Consider the following 17,059-nt stretch of genomic DNA (forward strand, 5'->3'; position numbering starts at 1 on the left):
ATCGCGACAAAGCCTGGATTTCTCTCCACACTTGTCCCAAGAAAAATTTCAGTTACGCAAAAGCTCCGTTCTTTATTAAACGTCGGCATAATATTTGTGGAAACGGGAGAAAGGGACAAATGATTTTTGCATGGCGCTTACGAAAAAATGAAAAGTTATTTACTTAAACGTCATCTTGTGCACCTCAATAAATATCACTTTAGACAAGGAAATAAATATTCGTGATACTTCGATCGAACCAATGAATTGAGAAAATACTATCAAATATTTGACAAATAGATTTTCAGTCGCGCCAGGTCCTCCGATACGAAGTTTCAGGAAAATCGCACGTTATATGCATGTTCCTGTACGAGTCCTCGCTTCAAATGCCGCACTGTGGAACGTGCGAACATGGTCTGCGAACGTGGCCCGCGAATTTTCATTTTTGTCTGGAATGCTCATTCAAATGCCGCACTGTGCGATGGCTGCAGAGTTCAGGATATCGGGGACCACCTTCGCTGGAACGCCAAACCTTTTTCAGCACCATTCCAGGAAGCCTTTTGCTCCCGCCGAAACGATTGTCTCCGAGATGCCGTGGGTCTTTAAAGATCCACGAACCTTTGCTAGACGATCGACCGATCAATGCATTCCTTCGTCGATCTCGATGATACCCGAATTCCTCCATCTGATCCTACAATACTTTCGAGGTCCTTGCTCGCTCGAGCGCAAACTCGATTAATCAAATTGCTTGCAATATTACCTACTTCTGTTGCCTCGTTAACTTGACAATCGATCGATGGTTATTGTCGTGATCGATGCGATTCATTCGTTTGAATAGAAATACCATTTTTATCGAGTACAGGAAAAGGTGGGTTTATTTAACTTGGATGAAACTAAGAGCAACGTTTGAAAATAGACTACTTGAGCTCGTTGTTCTAGTATCTAATATCTCGCAAGATGTTCTTACAAAGGAAAGCTTCACGATTCTCTTCGTCGCTTTTCACGCGATTCGAAAGTAATCTTCCGTTACGAGCGACGCGTCGATTTAACCCTCGGATCAAAGAAGAGGGTAATTTCCTTGTTGCTCCAAGCTGGCTAATTTTCGATTCCCTTTTTAAAAGATTCCACTAATCCGTGGGTAGCGGCGGGGTCGGAATTAACGTCCAGCCTTCCCATTAATATCGCCTTCCTAATGAGTAATTACTTTCCTCGACGAAACAATCGCAAAACGATGACTAATTACATTGCCCCGCGTAGAAATTAGCTCGACGATCTTCTGGAAGACAAATTTTTCACAATTTGCCCAATGGTTTTACGTTAACGCGTTAACAGTCGCTGACGTGGTAAGTCGAAGGTTATCGCCATAATTTCTATTACCCTGTTTCTCCGTTAAACATCCATTTCCTGATTGATTAAATAAATATGGCGTGTGAAATACTTTGATCAAATAGTTAATCTTAGCTTCGCTTTAGCTCAATCGCTGAGCACGTAGACTGTCTTCTTCCAAACGATTACGACTAATTATCGTCCTTTCATAGTCTCGTCGAACAGTTCGAGATAAACAATCCTGCGATCGTTTAGCAATACCGTGCATTCTTCTGCCAAAACGTTATACCTTCCCGCCAAAAAGGAGCAAGAATGGGAAAAAATAAATACCTCTGCCTTCATCAACTGCGATACGTAACCCAGAAGCTCGTTCCACGGCGGAGTAGCCTCGAAAAACAAAAGACAGAGACGTCAAGGGGAGAGAGGAAAAAATACACGAAATAACCGCTGGAGAAAAAAAAAGGAAAGAACGAGAGAGAGAAGAAAGGCAGGGGATAGCGAAACGGGACGAAGGGAGAAGGAGAAACGTCGAAAGGAGGGAAAAAAGGAAGAGAAACAGACGGGGAAAAGACGAAATCGTTTCGTAGCGGCGAACAGTAGCAGCATCCTTTCAACCAGAGGGAACCGCCCCCTCTCTTTCTACCCCTCGGTCTGTTGCAACCCTCTTTTTTTCCACGGTGAAGCGGCTCGAGCGCTGGCTTCTTAAATTCATCCTTGCCTCGGCCAGGGCTGTAAAAGCTCGCGCGGTTGCTTTACGAGTGTGAATAGACGGCCGTCCAATTATGCGGCTTAATTTAAATGGGATAATTGCGTCCAGCGAGAGAACCGGCCCTGCGTCCGGCATTATGCCTTCTGTAGATATATATCTATATATATACACGAATATATCCACGGTGGTGGATGGAGGAAGATGAGACGGTAGATGGATGCGTGGTATATATGTGGCGCACGGTACGGGGTGTGTTTTAAGGTGCGTTTAGAGCAGGCGAGCGACTGCTCGCTTTTCCGCCACGTTAGTAAAATTTACTAGCAGTTAGACAAAGTATTTGTACATTTGCACAATTTGTATTTGTACATCCTTACAATTACTATCGTAATTACGTACCGATTAATTACACCTGATTAGAATAAATTTCGTATGATTTAACGGCGGATACTTTTATACCGCGAGAATGAAACAACGTAGAATTTAGTGAGAGAGACGTGGATGGAAAATAGACGCGTGTACGTACAAGCATTTTTTCTAGTCACTTTGTAGAAACGAAGGTGTAAGGTTGGTTCGGCGATTGCGCCGAGGATCAGGGACGGAACAGCTGAATGTTCTGAGAAGGTTCCGTGGCTTGGTGATGCGCGCAAACGCGCGAACATCATTCGAAGCGTTTCGTTCTACTAGATCTGGTCGCTTGGTCTAAACGCACCATTACAGGACTATCGGCGAATGTAGGTACGCGTAATTGGATCGCTGTCAGGAAATATTCATTCGGTTTCACAGCAGCCCACCCTCCGACCGTGTATTTATCTTAACGCGTTTCTTTGTCGTGGCTAGTCACTGCCCAGCAGCCTCTGGATACCATCTCTCGCTCCTTTATTTTCCCGCCTCTGCGGGTATTCAAATGATCCGCTTAGCGATTTCCTCTCCGGCCGGGGACCAACGTCGTTTTCGTCGATTGGTTCACGAACCTCACCGGCTTTAATGAGGATATTTCTATATAAATTAATGAGATATTAACGAAAGGTGTTATCTTAGCTTCGCGTTTGATTTATGATTTTCGTGGTCGATAGGGCAACGACTGATTAATTCTGCGAGTATTTTGCAAGGACCATGGGAATCGAAGAGTTGACGGAATTAGTCCAAGACTTGAGCAAATTAGCAGACCAATTTCATTTGTGTTTCTGATACAAACTGGAGACATTGATGAGCGATTACAAACTGCAAGTGAATCAATAGCGAACAGTCAGTGGCAATTAAGATAACGTTACTCTTTTTCCAAGATCTGTCAGAGGGAAATTTGTTGATAAGACGCGACGATGTCTTTGCTCCGCATTTGATTTATTTTCTGACGTGGAAAAAATCGCTGACTGATCTCATTCAGTAGGAAGCGAAGCGAATTAGGAAACACAATATAAGTGCAATTATTCGAAGATTGCTTTCCATTGGTCCATTTGAGCTGCTCGAAGCTTCGTGGGTTTCTAAGGGCTAACGAAGTGAACGTTTCGAGTGAATGAAAGGCCTTTCAACTTGGAGTAGGTGTCAGTAACACCTAACGGACGCGGTCGACGCACGAGCCACGGATTTAAAGTTGGTCATCGGTTTCTTGTTCTACGTTTCTTCCAGCGTAGGAGGCATCGTCATTTCGCTCATTTCCTTTCCTTTTTTTATCTTTTCTTTGCTTTTTTCTTCGTTCCCAGACGACCGACTTACAAATGTTGCGGATTGGATTTTCACGCTGACATTAGACGGTACCTGGTTTCGTCTATCGACGCTAGAAATCAAATCTCGTGAACTTTATTCGACTTGTTTCATCCTCCCACGCTATACCTGTACGCGATCCCGTTAATGCCATTACACCGAGAAACTGTGTCTCAACCATGAAAATAAGTAAAACCGGCGAAGAACATGATTTTGTTAATACGATGGACAAATTGAAAGCACTTGGAGCCTATTGTTGGATGAGCATTTTCATGAAAATTAGCAGAAAGTGTAAGCAACTTTGCTTTCAACAGCAAGCTAAAACTTCTGTTTCGACGAACGCTGTTACGAACGAGCGACGACTAATTTCCAAACGTTTATGTATTCTATGGATTTAAGATCATTTTCCTTAACAACAGCTGACTACGAGCGGAAGAAACGTAATTTTGAAACTTATAGTAAACTTACGGGGAGAAGGAAAATCTCAAAAGTCGACTCTCGTCCGAACGGTGGCTGAGAATAAGTAAAAGGAACAACCCTGAGAAACATGGTGGCATTCTAAGGTCTAATTTCCAAACGTTTACATATTCTATGAATTTAAGATCATTTTCCTTAACGACAGCTGACTACGAGCGGAAGAAACGTAATTTTGAAACTTATAGTAAACTTACGGGGAGAAGGAAAATCTCAAAAGTCGACTCTCGTCCGAACGGTGGCTGAGAATAAGTAAAAGGAACAACCCTGAGAAACATGGTGGCATTCTAAGGTCTAATTTCCAAACGTTTACATATTCTATGGATTTAAGATCATTTTCCTTAACGACAGCTGACTACGAGCGGAAGAAACGTAATTTTGAAACTTATAGTAAACTTACGGGGAGAAGGGAAATCTCAAAAGTCGACTCTCGTCCGAACGGTGTCTGAGAATAAGTAAAAGGAACAACCCTGAGAAACATGGTGGCATTCTAAGGTCTAATTTCCAAACGTTTACATATTTTATGGATTTAAGATCATTTTCCTTAACGACAGCTGACTACGAGCGGAAGAAACGTAATTTTGAAACTTATAGTAAACTTACGGGGAGAAGGAAAATCTCAAAAGTCGACTCTCGTCCGAACGGTGGCTGAGAATAAGTAAAAGGAACAACCCTGAGAAACATGGTGGCATTCTAAGGTCTAATTTCCAAACGTTTACATATTCTATGGATTTAAGATCATTTTCCTTAACGACAGCTGACTACGAGCGGAAGAAACGTAATTTTGAAACTTATAGTAAACTAACGGGGAGAAGGAAAATTCCAAAAGTCGACTCTCGTCCGAACGGTGGCTGAGAATAAGTAAAAGGAACAACCCTGAGAAACATGGTGGCATTCTAAGGTCTAATTTCCAAACGTTTACATATTCTATGAATTTAAGATCATTTTCCTTAATGACAGCTGACTACGAGCGGAAGAAACGTAATTTTGAAACTTATAGTAAACTTACGGGGAAAAGGAAAATTCCAAAAGTCGACTCTCGTCCGAACGGTGGCTGAGAACAACCCTGAGAAACATGGTGGCATTCTAAGGTCAGAGACGAAGAATCGAGCGTTGGAGTGATTAAAAATAAAAGCAAGAAATAAAAGTTAAAGAATCGTGGTTGAAGGGATGGTGAAGATACATGGTTTTCTAGGAACTTGGCAGGGCTTTGGAGAGAGGAACTCTCAGAAACGATAATTCCATCGGGTGACGTTGATTCCGCGTGCAACGACGATGGGGGAAATTAAGCACAGTCATATTCGCAATTAGAACGCGGCCCAAGTTCGCTCGTTTGTGGATTGTGCCGTGTAATCTCGCATGGCCCTCCTTGCTGTCCTTTCACCCTCTCGTCGTCGGGGATTCCCCTTTTCCCATGACTCGCGATTTTTCACGTCCTCGAGACGATCGTTAGGCGAGTTATCACTGCTGTTCGTGCGTTTCTCTCGGAATCTCCGCGTTTTTCCGATGAATCGCGAATAGAGCTTCCGGAAACCTTTACTTTCATATCGTTGCTTCTTCGCGCTCTCTGAGCAGCCAGATAATTTCGATTCGCTAACCGAGGAGAACAGTTTAATTTATTATCAGCGACACTTCACAGATTAGGAAAATAGAAACTTTGTCTCTCGGTGCATCGTTTTATCTCTGTTAAAAGCAAATTGTATCGTATGTACGTTTAACATGGACGTAACTAAGATCGATTGTGTTCAATTATATTCGAATTATGTTCGTATTACGTTCAAGATCGACTTTATTCGTTTTTAATCTCACGGTGAAAAGAAAGTTTCGTGAAGTAGTTGATATAATTAGGTATTGAGGAATCTGTTGTTAACGCTGTTAAAAAGTAGGATATATGATTTTAAAGAATCATAGTGATCATTAGAAGGACTAAAAGAGAAACATACTTAACGAATAATAAAGATTCTACGATGTCGATAAAATGCGTTGAATGTAACTCCATGTTTCTTTGCGAGGATATTTTATGACCTATTGTTAAATATAAAATGTAAAACAACGTATAAATTACAACAATGAATATACAGTGCACGTGGTGAAATAATTAACAAGCAGATAAAACGAACGAAACGTTTGAAAATATCCATAAATCATACAACGAATACGTACTCGTGCTATTCTTAATTGGAGGAAAGAAAGATTTACGAAAGAGAAGACAAAGTCTCAGAATCTCGGCTCAATTTCTTCCACCATTTTCTAATCGTTTCCCTTATTCACACCTAATACACTGTCGCTATAACTCACACAAACGAACCATCAAGGAGTTACATTTTACTCCAAAAGAAGTGACTTTATGCTCGACGCCAATTAGACACTTTTTACAGCATTCTATGAGTCTCGTTTTTACACGCCATTAAAGTCTCTAGTCTTATGAGCCATTGATCGTTAAACACCCTGTATAAGAGATTGATTTAGAAGCGGCATTAAACGTCGGCGAAAGAGCAAAGGACGTCGATATCGGTGGTTGGTCGTTGTCGGAACGGTACTCGACTAGCCGGAGTCCGTTGACTCGGTCTTTCCGGCCTCCAGGAAAGACCGTCGACTTTGAACTCCGGCGCACCGAGAAAATTCCATTTCCCTGTATGGAAAAGCGCTCGTTGAATCGCCACGGTGTAATTAGCGCCGTTGTATATGGGAATAAGAAAAGGCTCAGCGAATCTAAAAGATCTGCACGGCGGATAGGCTCGCCTGTTCAAAGCGGCCATTCGACGAACCACTTCGGCATTTCCATGAATCCTGTCCATTACCGCGTGAATCTAAATTGATTAATCAACCACCGCCCCGCAGAAACTCTTTTTGGTCCGCATTCGAAGCTACGAAATTAAAACGTAGGTTTTTACAGAAATTTGTTGCACACAGCTTTTCTTTATCGTCTCCGCGTCCATCTAATTTGCAACGCGAATGACCAATCCGTATCGAACGGAAATCTTCATTTTAAACTCGAAGCTATAGAATCGAGGTTTAGATGTTTGAAAATTTTTTCCAGACGAAATTTCGCCCACGTGTTTCCTTCGAGAAGTATAATACGTTCGTTTAATTATAACGTTACATCGGTTAGTCGATCATGACGAATGCTTGCGAGCGTCATGAAGAATAGGAATGTGGACGTTTAACAAATTCTCTGAGATTTCCCTTTGACCGCTTCAATCTAAATTTGGATCTCCGAAGAGTCGATGCTCCGTGAAGGGTTTTTCCATGATTCCTCCCTTCGCGACACTTCTAAAAACATGCCCGTTTAATTACAACATTTTTCGGGTTAATCGAAGCTTACGAACGCTTCCATATATCGTACGAGAAGGATGTTAACGACGAGATGGGCAAAAGTCGCGAACGAAGGCGCTTAACGAGCAGTCGCGCGGCTGTCGGGGGCCGAAATGAGCTGAAAACGGTCCGAAATAAAATTAGGATGCCGCGCGGCGTTCCAGGCGGCTGTCTTCAGGTAGACATTGACTTTACCCTCGCACATTCCTCGGCCTTTTGCGGCAACTGGAATTGGAACTAAAATTCTGAGGGGATGCGCGTGGAATCGCATTCTGTCAGCCTTTAAGTAATCTCCAAGTATTCTAAGGAAGGCGGGGGAATGGCTGAAAAAAAAGAGCATTGCACGCGTTTCAGTGAGAGAAATGGCCGTGGATCGTCGAAAAGCCCCGTCCATCTTTCAGCTCGATTTGCTCGATCAAAAACGATCGATCGATGGAACGAAGCTTTCGGGATTTATTTGCTCCACTCGATATTTTGCTAACCTAATGACCACAAATCGAGTGAAACGATTTGAAAGGAAATGACAGTGGAAACAACGTCTTGTAGATTATTTTACCATTTTAGATGGAAAGGATCTTTTGGTATATCGCGATCGTTATATTATTTCTAAAATACATAGTTGTAGAATCTATAAACGAGCCAGAATGTATACTAAATGGAAATAATATAGCATGATCATACATTGATGTACTAAATAGCATTGTTTATTAATATGGATGTATAAATCAATACTAATTGATGTAGCGTGATTCAGAATCACGTGGCTCTCATAGAAGCACATAAGGTGTTTGATTAGTAAAATGGTTTGTAAATTTCCTACTATTTTTTGAGTCCATTTTACCATTTTAGATGGAAAGGATCTTTTGGTATATCGCAGTCGTTATATTATTTCTAAGATACGTAGTTGTAGAATTTATGAACGAGCCAGAACGTATACTAAATGGAAACGATATAGCATGATCATACATTGATGTATTAAATAGCATTGATTATTAGTATTGATGTAGCGTGATTCAGAATCACGTGGCTCTCATAGAAGCACATAAGGCGTTTGATTAGTAAATTTCATACTATTTTTTGAGTCGGGATATTCGGTATTACGATCTCTTATCTCTTTGTGAGTAACAATTGCAACATGAGAAAAAATAATTCGCAAATATCGCAGATTAGAGTTCATAGTTGTTTTAAAGAACGAGAAGAAACATCGTATGGTCCTGAACATGGTTTTGAGGTTCTTGTATACTTCAAAATACACTGAAATTATATGTTCTTGGTTCGTCGTCGTTTATTTAGACGTTTATTATTCTTTATTTAGACTGTATTATAAGAACGAATAAAATAACAATCGATTTGTCGCGTATATAGGTAATAACGAAGCTGTTGGAGATCGCGGAAACGACTATCTCTGCTCTTGTTATTAAATCGATAACGTGTATGTCGGTAAATCGGCCACCTTCTTCGTTCTACCGCGACACGAGCGCACTTTAATTTCAACCCTCGTAACGTATACACTTTATCTGCTGACAGATTTTACGACCGCGTTATAGCTATCCGGTATACTCTGTCTAGTACACCGTACAAGACCTCTCGTCCAATTTCGTTGCACAATACGAAAATCATGCAAACTAAAGGAAATTCCCCGTTGCTTTCAAAATGACTCCAAAAATCACCTACCGTTGGAACGACCCGTTTCAATGAAAAGCCATGAAAATTCGACTGCGCGTGGTATGCAATCGCAATCAGATAGCCGAAACCTATAAAAACACGCTCTCTAAGATGATCCGCTGCGGACCACTTCCAAAAACGAGCAACCTGCGTATCGATGCCGAAGAGCGGAGCTTCTGTGGCCGTGATCAACCCCTTTTAAAACATTCGAGAAATCTTGAGAAACGACGAAACCCTGGCTCGGTCGGAGAGGAAAAAGGAGGATAGCGATGCCACGGGGGAGCTACGGACGAGACACGGGATTCACGGTGTAACCCCTTGCAGAGGGGCTTGCGGGGATCTCGGGTGGAAAGGAAGGCGGTGATGGCGGCGATCGAGGGCTGGAGGGATCTGGAAGTCAACCCTCGGGCGGGGTTGCCGAAGGAACGGAGGACTAGCTGGTCTGCCGTGTCCCAAAGTGGCTCCTGTCTGGCTCCTTTTCGTGCCTTTCCTCTCTCGTCCACCTTGCAACTCCTTCCTCGAGCTCGCTTTCCACCTACTCTGGAGGGGATCGGCGATTTTTTTTCCAGAGTTGCGCCTGCGATGGGTGGAAACCAGGCTGCTCCGTTCCCGACCAATCGAGTCGACGCTGCTGGTTACGCCTCTGAGTGCGCCGACCGACGCTGCCTTCCTCATCGACCTCATCGTGGCCGGTCCTCCCTCGTTCCGTCCTTCTTCCACCTTTGACCCTCACAGTTTGCCTCTTCCTCTTCGTCTCTCGTCTTCGTTACTCTCGGCTAGTTGGCTCGTCGAGTCTTCGTTTCTCCTTCCTGGTCGCTCTCACTTCTCGCTTTAACCTTCCGGACGATAGGACCGGTTCCTTGTCCTTCCTTCAGCCTACGTCTCTTTCGATAGCACCTTGTCCCTCTGTATCGCTCCTCGTTGCTCTACCGAGATGCTGTACTCTCTCTGTCTCTCTCTCTCTTTCTCTGTGCATCGCGTACCACTCCGATCCTCTTCGTTAGATCCCTCAGGTTCTTGCCCCTCTTCGGCAACTGATAGCGAATCCTCCATTATCTTTCGTCGGCGTTTCCTTGTTTCTCCATCGAGGTTTTTCTATGAATTTCTCTGAATCCTTGTCCCTCTTCCAGATAGAAATTCTCCTCTGCATCTATACTCGGTTTTTCGAACGCGCGCTTGTTTCTCGTTTCCCGTTGGAAGGTAGAGAGGCGATCGATCATTTTTCTGGATCCCTGTTTCCGTTTCGTAATTAATAGGATCTTTCGCGATCTGTCTACGACGGAGCCTCGCATTATTTTCCCTGGTCGTTTCGTTTGGCGGAATTCGTAGTTTTTGAGCCTGATATCCTGTTAGAGATTCATGTTGCTCTTTTAATTGGCTGCGAACACTGTAACGATCCCGATCCGGCCCTGCAGTTTCCTTCGTTCAGCTATTTTAATTAAACTTCAGCCTTGCTTTGCCAACCGGACAAAAACCTACTCTACATCATATTAAACCCTCGTGCTTCCCTATCGATTCGATCGGCAAAAAGACTGTCCACCGTTTCGAAGGAACACTCCTCCCTCTTATCGGAAGTTGCCAAGAACCACCCTTATTCGCCTAAAACACGACATTTTCGAAAACATTGGCGTTTCTTGCCTAGTCGGCATCGCGACCCATCCAGGAGCGAATAGTCGAACAATTTGCAAAACTCGCGTAATTTATCTTACGCGGCGTTTTATCAACATTACGAAAGACGTAGTCGAAGACACGGAAAGAATGTTTTCTCTTGAAAAAATCTTCCACTTTTTCAAACTATGAAATTGTAGCTTCTGACTGGAAGAAGAAATGGAAACGTGTTCTTCGGCGTAACCACACGATATTTAAGAAAAGAGAATTAGCTAATGTAAATCGAGTAAAAAAGGAATTACAAATGATATGTTGCGTTAACGCAAGTTAACCCTTAATGGGTTAACATTAGAAATACCGGCACGATGTGTATACTTAAATGCGCTATGTAATCATGTTTCCATTTGAATAAAAACCCAGCATTAATTTCGTCAAAAGAACTTGTACGGTTTTAGCGCAGTGGAACTTTCATTATTTGAATGAACCTTTATACGCGTTGTTCGGATAATCGAATAACCTTACTGCTATTATTTCATTATATAAGAAAGTAACAATTTTTTTTTTTAGTTTTTATTCCTGCTTTTATCCTCTAGTCGTTGGCTTTTATTTTTAATTTCTCTTACCACAGATCATTCTCATATTTCCCATTAATCCACCGTTTCGGTCATTCGCATTCCGGCAGTGGAATTTCTACAATTTTTACGGATTTCAAATACAGAAAATTGGAAATTATTTCGGAGACAGATCGATCGCAAATTTTCCATTAATTAATCGTTCCACTGATCCATGTTCCAATGAATATCGTGTGGCACGTTGCAGTTTCAATATCTGTATAAAAAATACGATAATTTCTTTCCAACAATTTTATTCTCATTTTTTCCTCAAATTTTCCATCGACCGATCGTTCCATTAATCAGTATTCTGCTGATCAAAATTCTGCTACAATCGCAAAAACAAGAAACTGTAAATCCGTCATTTTGACGGGTGTGGTAGTCGCAGGTCAACGCTTAATCACCACGAAGATCGGCACCATTCTCCAAGAAGTCGCCCCATAGCGAAGTTACACCCCGTGGCACGAGTTGCAGCTGCACAGGTGTGGCTGTCCGGGTCAGCGGCGACCTCCTTCCACCCCTAAGGAGAAGGGGGATGGGTTTCATGATGGCAGTGAGGCGCGCATGGCAGCTTTTCGTTCGCCGAAGACCTGCAGCAGAGACCTGGCTTCCTCCGGAGGACCAACCCCTTTCCTCGTGGGGGTGCGGCCACCCATCGCTCGGTCCAAGGCGTAAGTCGTGCACAACCCCTTTTCCCCAGGAGTCTCTCTGCCATCGCCACGGCAGAGTTTGCCGACACGGAAGCCGCGGAAACGAGTTTTAATTAATCACTAGTTCCTCCGGTGCTCGCGCCATCTGCGAAGGATCCTCTCGTGGCCGACACCGCGAGACCAGCGCAAAAAAAGGAGAATCCTCCAACGAGCACCGAATCTATGGCTCTGTTTTTCTCCAGCCGGCTTTCCTCCAGGCATTGCACCGCGTCGGATACGCGATACCTCGCGATTCTGCTTCCTCAGGTAGAATCGCTCGATTTTAACATGCTTCGAATTTTTCCCAGCTTTTTTCACTTTTCCAATTATACAATAAATTTGGCGGTTGTTCGGTTTGCACATTCCGACGAATCATATCGAATCGAATACATTCAGACGACTTTTGGATGCTAAGTTTCTTCGAGTCGGTTAGCTTCGAACTATCTTCAGGGTTAGTTGGAATTCGAATACTTGGACGATGTACAGCGAATATTTTGTAGAGTCATCGGAGCTATTTCGAGGTGACTTCTAAACGTTAGATTCTTTCTCCAAGAGCGACTCTTTTAAATTGGAACATTCGATGCTGGATGGTAAAGGTCTTTGAACACCATTGCGATTCGACTTTTACGTGTCGGTCTATCTTTTACATAGCGATCCTTGGAATTGCTTTGCATTTGAATGGACGAATGGATGGCCTGACGGTGAACATCTTTAAAAATCATTTTGGGGTTGCTCGTAAGCGACCTTTTCCTATCAAATTGCTCTCTTAGAAGAACGATCTTTGTAACTAGTTTTATTCGAATAAATTTATTTATTTTGAGAATTGAGATTAGGCGTAGCCCTGCTTCTGATAAAGATCGCCGACAAGTAAGAAAAGATCTGCCAAAACGAAAGAGAAATTAAAGACTTAGATCCAGCGTTTCTCTGAACGAGCTTTTTCACGGAAAGTGGAAAACAAATGAACACTTAGGAGAGAGCAAGATAGGTACTCCAACTTTCATTTGTCCCGTTTCAGAGTTCATATCCGCGAGTCTGGTTAATGGTATCGCTCATAAACAAAATTCATTCCCCGACAGGCTTTAAAACGGCAAGCACGTCGATGTATACAGAGGCAAAAAGGGCACCACCATTTTCCTCTGGCAATAGAGGGAACCAGGAGGACAAGGCAAGAGCTATTCGGAGGAGGATCGAAGCGGTAGACTTGCGAGATACCTAAGCGGGATGATGTAACGAGGTGCGCATGTTCCTCGGGGTGGGTGCACGCCCTCTTGTGCAATTTCATTTTCTAAATGAGCAAGCCAACCCTCTTTGGGAGGGGGATGGGGTGTGTACCGGGTCTCGCTACTGCTTGCAATCGAAATTGCATATCCATTTAATTAATTATACATGAGCCACCAACAGGGTTGCTGGCCGGTGTTATCGCCGCTCTATGGTTTCGGACTGGAGGGAAAAAATGGACGCTCTACGCGTTTAGAATTTCCGCCCAACTATTATATTATTTCTGAAGGATTAATTGTCGATAGGATTTTCGTGAAAAAAATAGTCGAGTTTCGAATTTCTTATTATTTATTTTTTAACTGTTCGCTGTTAAAACATCGCGAGTAACCGTGATAATCGTGCAGATGGCAAGAAACGCAGTTTCCTTCTCTTGGTTAATAATTGATCTCTCAGCGTAATGTATCGTAGACCCAATGCGAAATTACAAATCAAAATGTGTAGAAATGAAGATTTCAGTGTAGCTTTTATTCGCGGTACGACAACCATAGCTTGCGACTGGATGTTGTAACCGAAGGGGTTGATTTTTCCGAAATTTCTTTCCAGCGTGCAGAAAACTATAGAAATCAATCCGTAAGGGATTTCGTATAATTATATTGTTGTTTATCGAATGAGGAAGATAAGAAGCCAAAGATGTTTCCAAGGTTTACCTGGAAAAGCGAAGGAAGAGGAGAGTTTAACCCTGACCTGCGGCAATGGTACGAGGAGGTTGTCTATTTCCCTTGCAACATGGCGAGCCCTTTTGGAGGATCAGGTTCGAAGGCTGCTCCTCGATCTTCGGTTCACGTCCAGCTCTCCTCGCCTCTCTCCTTTCTCGTCCGGATTCGTTTCTCATTAATCTCCGTCTCCACCCTTTTGCTCTGTTTCAAGATTTCTTGTTACTTGGCCGGCCTCCTCTTTTACCCTCCCCTCTTCCTCTGTTTCCCCCCCGTTCGTGGGCAACATGGCCGACGGAGGAACGACCAACGACCACCATTCGGACGATTCGTCCCGGGATTTTTCAAATTTCGCCTGGTTCGCCCGGTCGATTGGTCAGTGAAAACCGGCAGGAAGAAGATGGCCGCGATCCTGGACCAGCTTGCGCGATCAATGCCGACGCTTCCTAGCGTTCGTCTCTGATTTTTTCGAGCCCCCATTTCGCGAGCAGAATGCGAATCCCTGATTATGCTATGGATGCTGTATCATTAATGTCCTATCCTTTTTTCCTACGTTTGTTAATCCGCCATTTAATGTTTTGCCGCTGCGAGAAAGTAATTAAACGTCGGATTCTTAGTTTTTCGTTAGTTGAAATGCAGTCAGAATGAAATCTTGCTTTCGTTAGGTTTCCGTTAATAAACAAACCTTAAATCACTTCCTTTAAAATATCCTCTGTTAATCGTCTTTGGAATTTATCGTTAGAGAGATCGGCTTCTGCAGGATCGACCATGTTGATTTAGCTTTAGCGCTGTTAGTAATGGCAATCGAAGTACGTAGGTGGATCTTTATGTACTTTATCAAAGATGACAAGGTGATATTTTAATATTAAGGTTCGTATTATCCAGGTTCATGGAAGACGGGTGTCAAGAAATTTCCGAGCTGATAATCAAACGATCCAATTTCTATGCCACCGATTGTTCTGCGATTGCTAATATCTGCAAAGTTGACGCTTCTGGTCATCAGTGTTTACCATCTTCGGATTCATGACGATTGTCAGACTTCCGTGGACATTTCTAAGGACTTTCGACGAATTCCGACAGTGAAAGGAATAGGTATACTAAAAGAATTCGAGCGATGAAAAGTAATTCAAGGATACCAAGAAATTCCAGCGATAAAGACACCGCGACATCACCGGTAGAAAAACTGATAAGTAACGAAGAAAAGGGGTAGGAAAAATAGACCAACAACAAAAATATCACTCCAGTATAAACTTCCAATGATTAGAAGAGCAGCAGCAAGTTACCAAAAGAAATATATACCAACATCTATCTAGAAACCTACCTACTAAAGATATCAAAGTTTGATCTTGGCTGAGGTTTTAAATCCTACGTCCTCTGGCATTTCTGACAGTTCATTCGACGAATCTTAGGCATCTCGAACACGCAGACGTCGACGTTCGACAGATTTCGCGGCCTCGCCACGTCGTAAAGGATACTCGTACTCCAACACAGGTGTGGAAAAAATGGTCTAGTAGCTTAAGACATCGAAGGCAGCAGCCAGCCAGCTAGGTCTGTCGGTCTGTCGGTCATTCTCTTTCTCTCGTAGCAAAGCCAGAGAGGATGAAAACAAAAAACCGCGCCCCTTCTCTCTTTTCTTCGGAGGATGGCCTTGAACTTCGGGGGAGTCTCTCGTTGGCCGAAAAACCGTGTCGCAGTTTTTCCTCCGGGCAGCTACGACGCCGCCGGCAGCTCCACGAGCACGAATCACCGGGCGAAACGGCTCTTCTTACAGGCTACTTGTTAGGTAGCCGGGAAGGTGGGACGAACTCCCCCTTGAACCTAAACCAGCTACCCTCTAGCGCCTTCTTCTACTTCGCCCCACAGCCCGGCGATAAGATTTGTGGTTATAGCTTGTTTTTGGAGCACGCCGCGGGGGTCCAAGACGACCGAGCTTCTCCTAGGTCCTTTCCATCCGGCGAAAGAAACTGGCAAGCGGTTGAACAGGGGGTGGACAAACGTTTCAAGGTCGACGTACGCTCGCGTTAGTGCGTCTGGTCGGGAAATTGGCTGATCCGATTGGGTTAAGCGAGTCCTTGTTTCTTCGTATGGAGTCGACGATCTTTCTACGAGGTGTCATCGATCGGTCGGGGTGACTGACTTTATCATGGATACTTGATGGCTGCGTAGGTGTTTCCGCTGTTCGAGAATAATGTAATATTATAAAACTGTAATTCCTCGTCCTGTAATAAGAAAGTAATAATGTAATCTTGCATTGTCAAGCGAAATGATTGACTTTATTGTGGATGCGTGGGTGTTTTCAGGTGCAGGGGAATTAGCGTTTCCTTTCAACCCTTTAACAGTCTAATAAACGAGAAGGTGTATTTTGTATTCTGTTCAAAGCCTTCGATAAAGGAACTGTGCAACTCGGATTAAAATTGAGTTTAACGTGTTACCAGTTGTCGAGATATGAAGGTCCTTCGAGTTGCTTGATGAAATAAAAAATCCACCCTAATAGCAATCATCCCTTTCCCTTTTTTGAGAGTAATTGGGACAATCTTCGAATTTGCTTCAGAACTGACCTACAGAACCACTGGACTATTAACTACGGGGACATTTAAGAAAGTGGAACATCTTGAGTCCGGTGACCCTGTAACCGTGACCATCAACCCCCTTCTGAATTGCCTCCACCCTTGGCTATAAGATTTGTGGTTATAGCTCTTTTTTGGAGCATGCCGTAGGGGTCGATGACGATGCTTTCTCCAGGGTATCTTTTTACAGATGGACGACCTGAATACTGCTTAAACTTCAAACTTGGAAGCTCCACTTACAGATAACTGCAGCATAAAAGCATAGATACTTTTTGTCAGAGAACATCCTCAACTTCTTTTATTTTTCATATCAACGGCCCGTGCCATAATCTTCAAGCCATTGCTATACTAATTTCTTCACGCCGAACGTCCCCTACATGTGCTACTTTCTTTTTTGTCAAAGTTATACTATTTATTACCGTTAATAGCCGGGAGAAAATATTTTTTCGACAGTCCAAGGAATGTTCAGTCTTGAAAGTGTAAA

The sequence above is a fragment of the Bombus pascuorum genome, chromosome 13 (assembly GCF_905332965.1).
Source record: "Bombus pascuorum chromosome 13, iyBomPasc1.1, whole genome shotgun sequence".
Lineage (NCBI taxonomy): Eukaryota > Metazoa > Arthropoda > Insecta > Hymenoptera > Apidae > Bombus > Bombus pascuorum.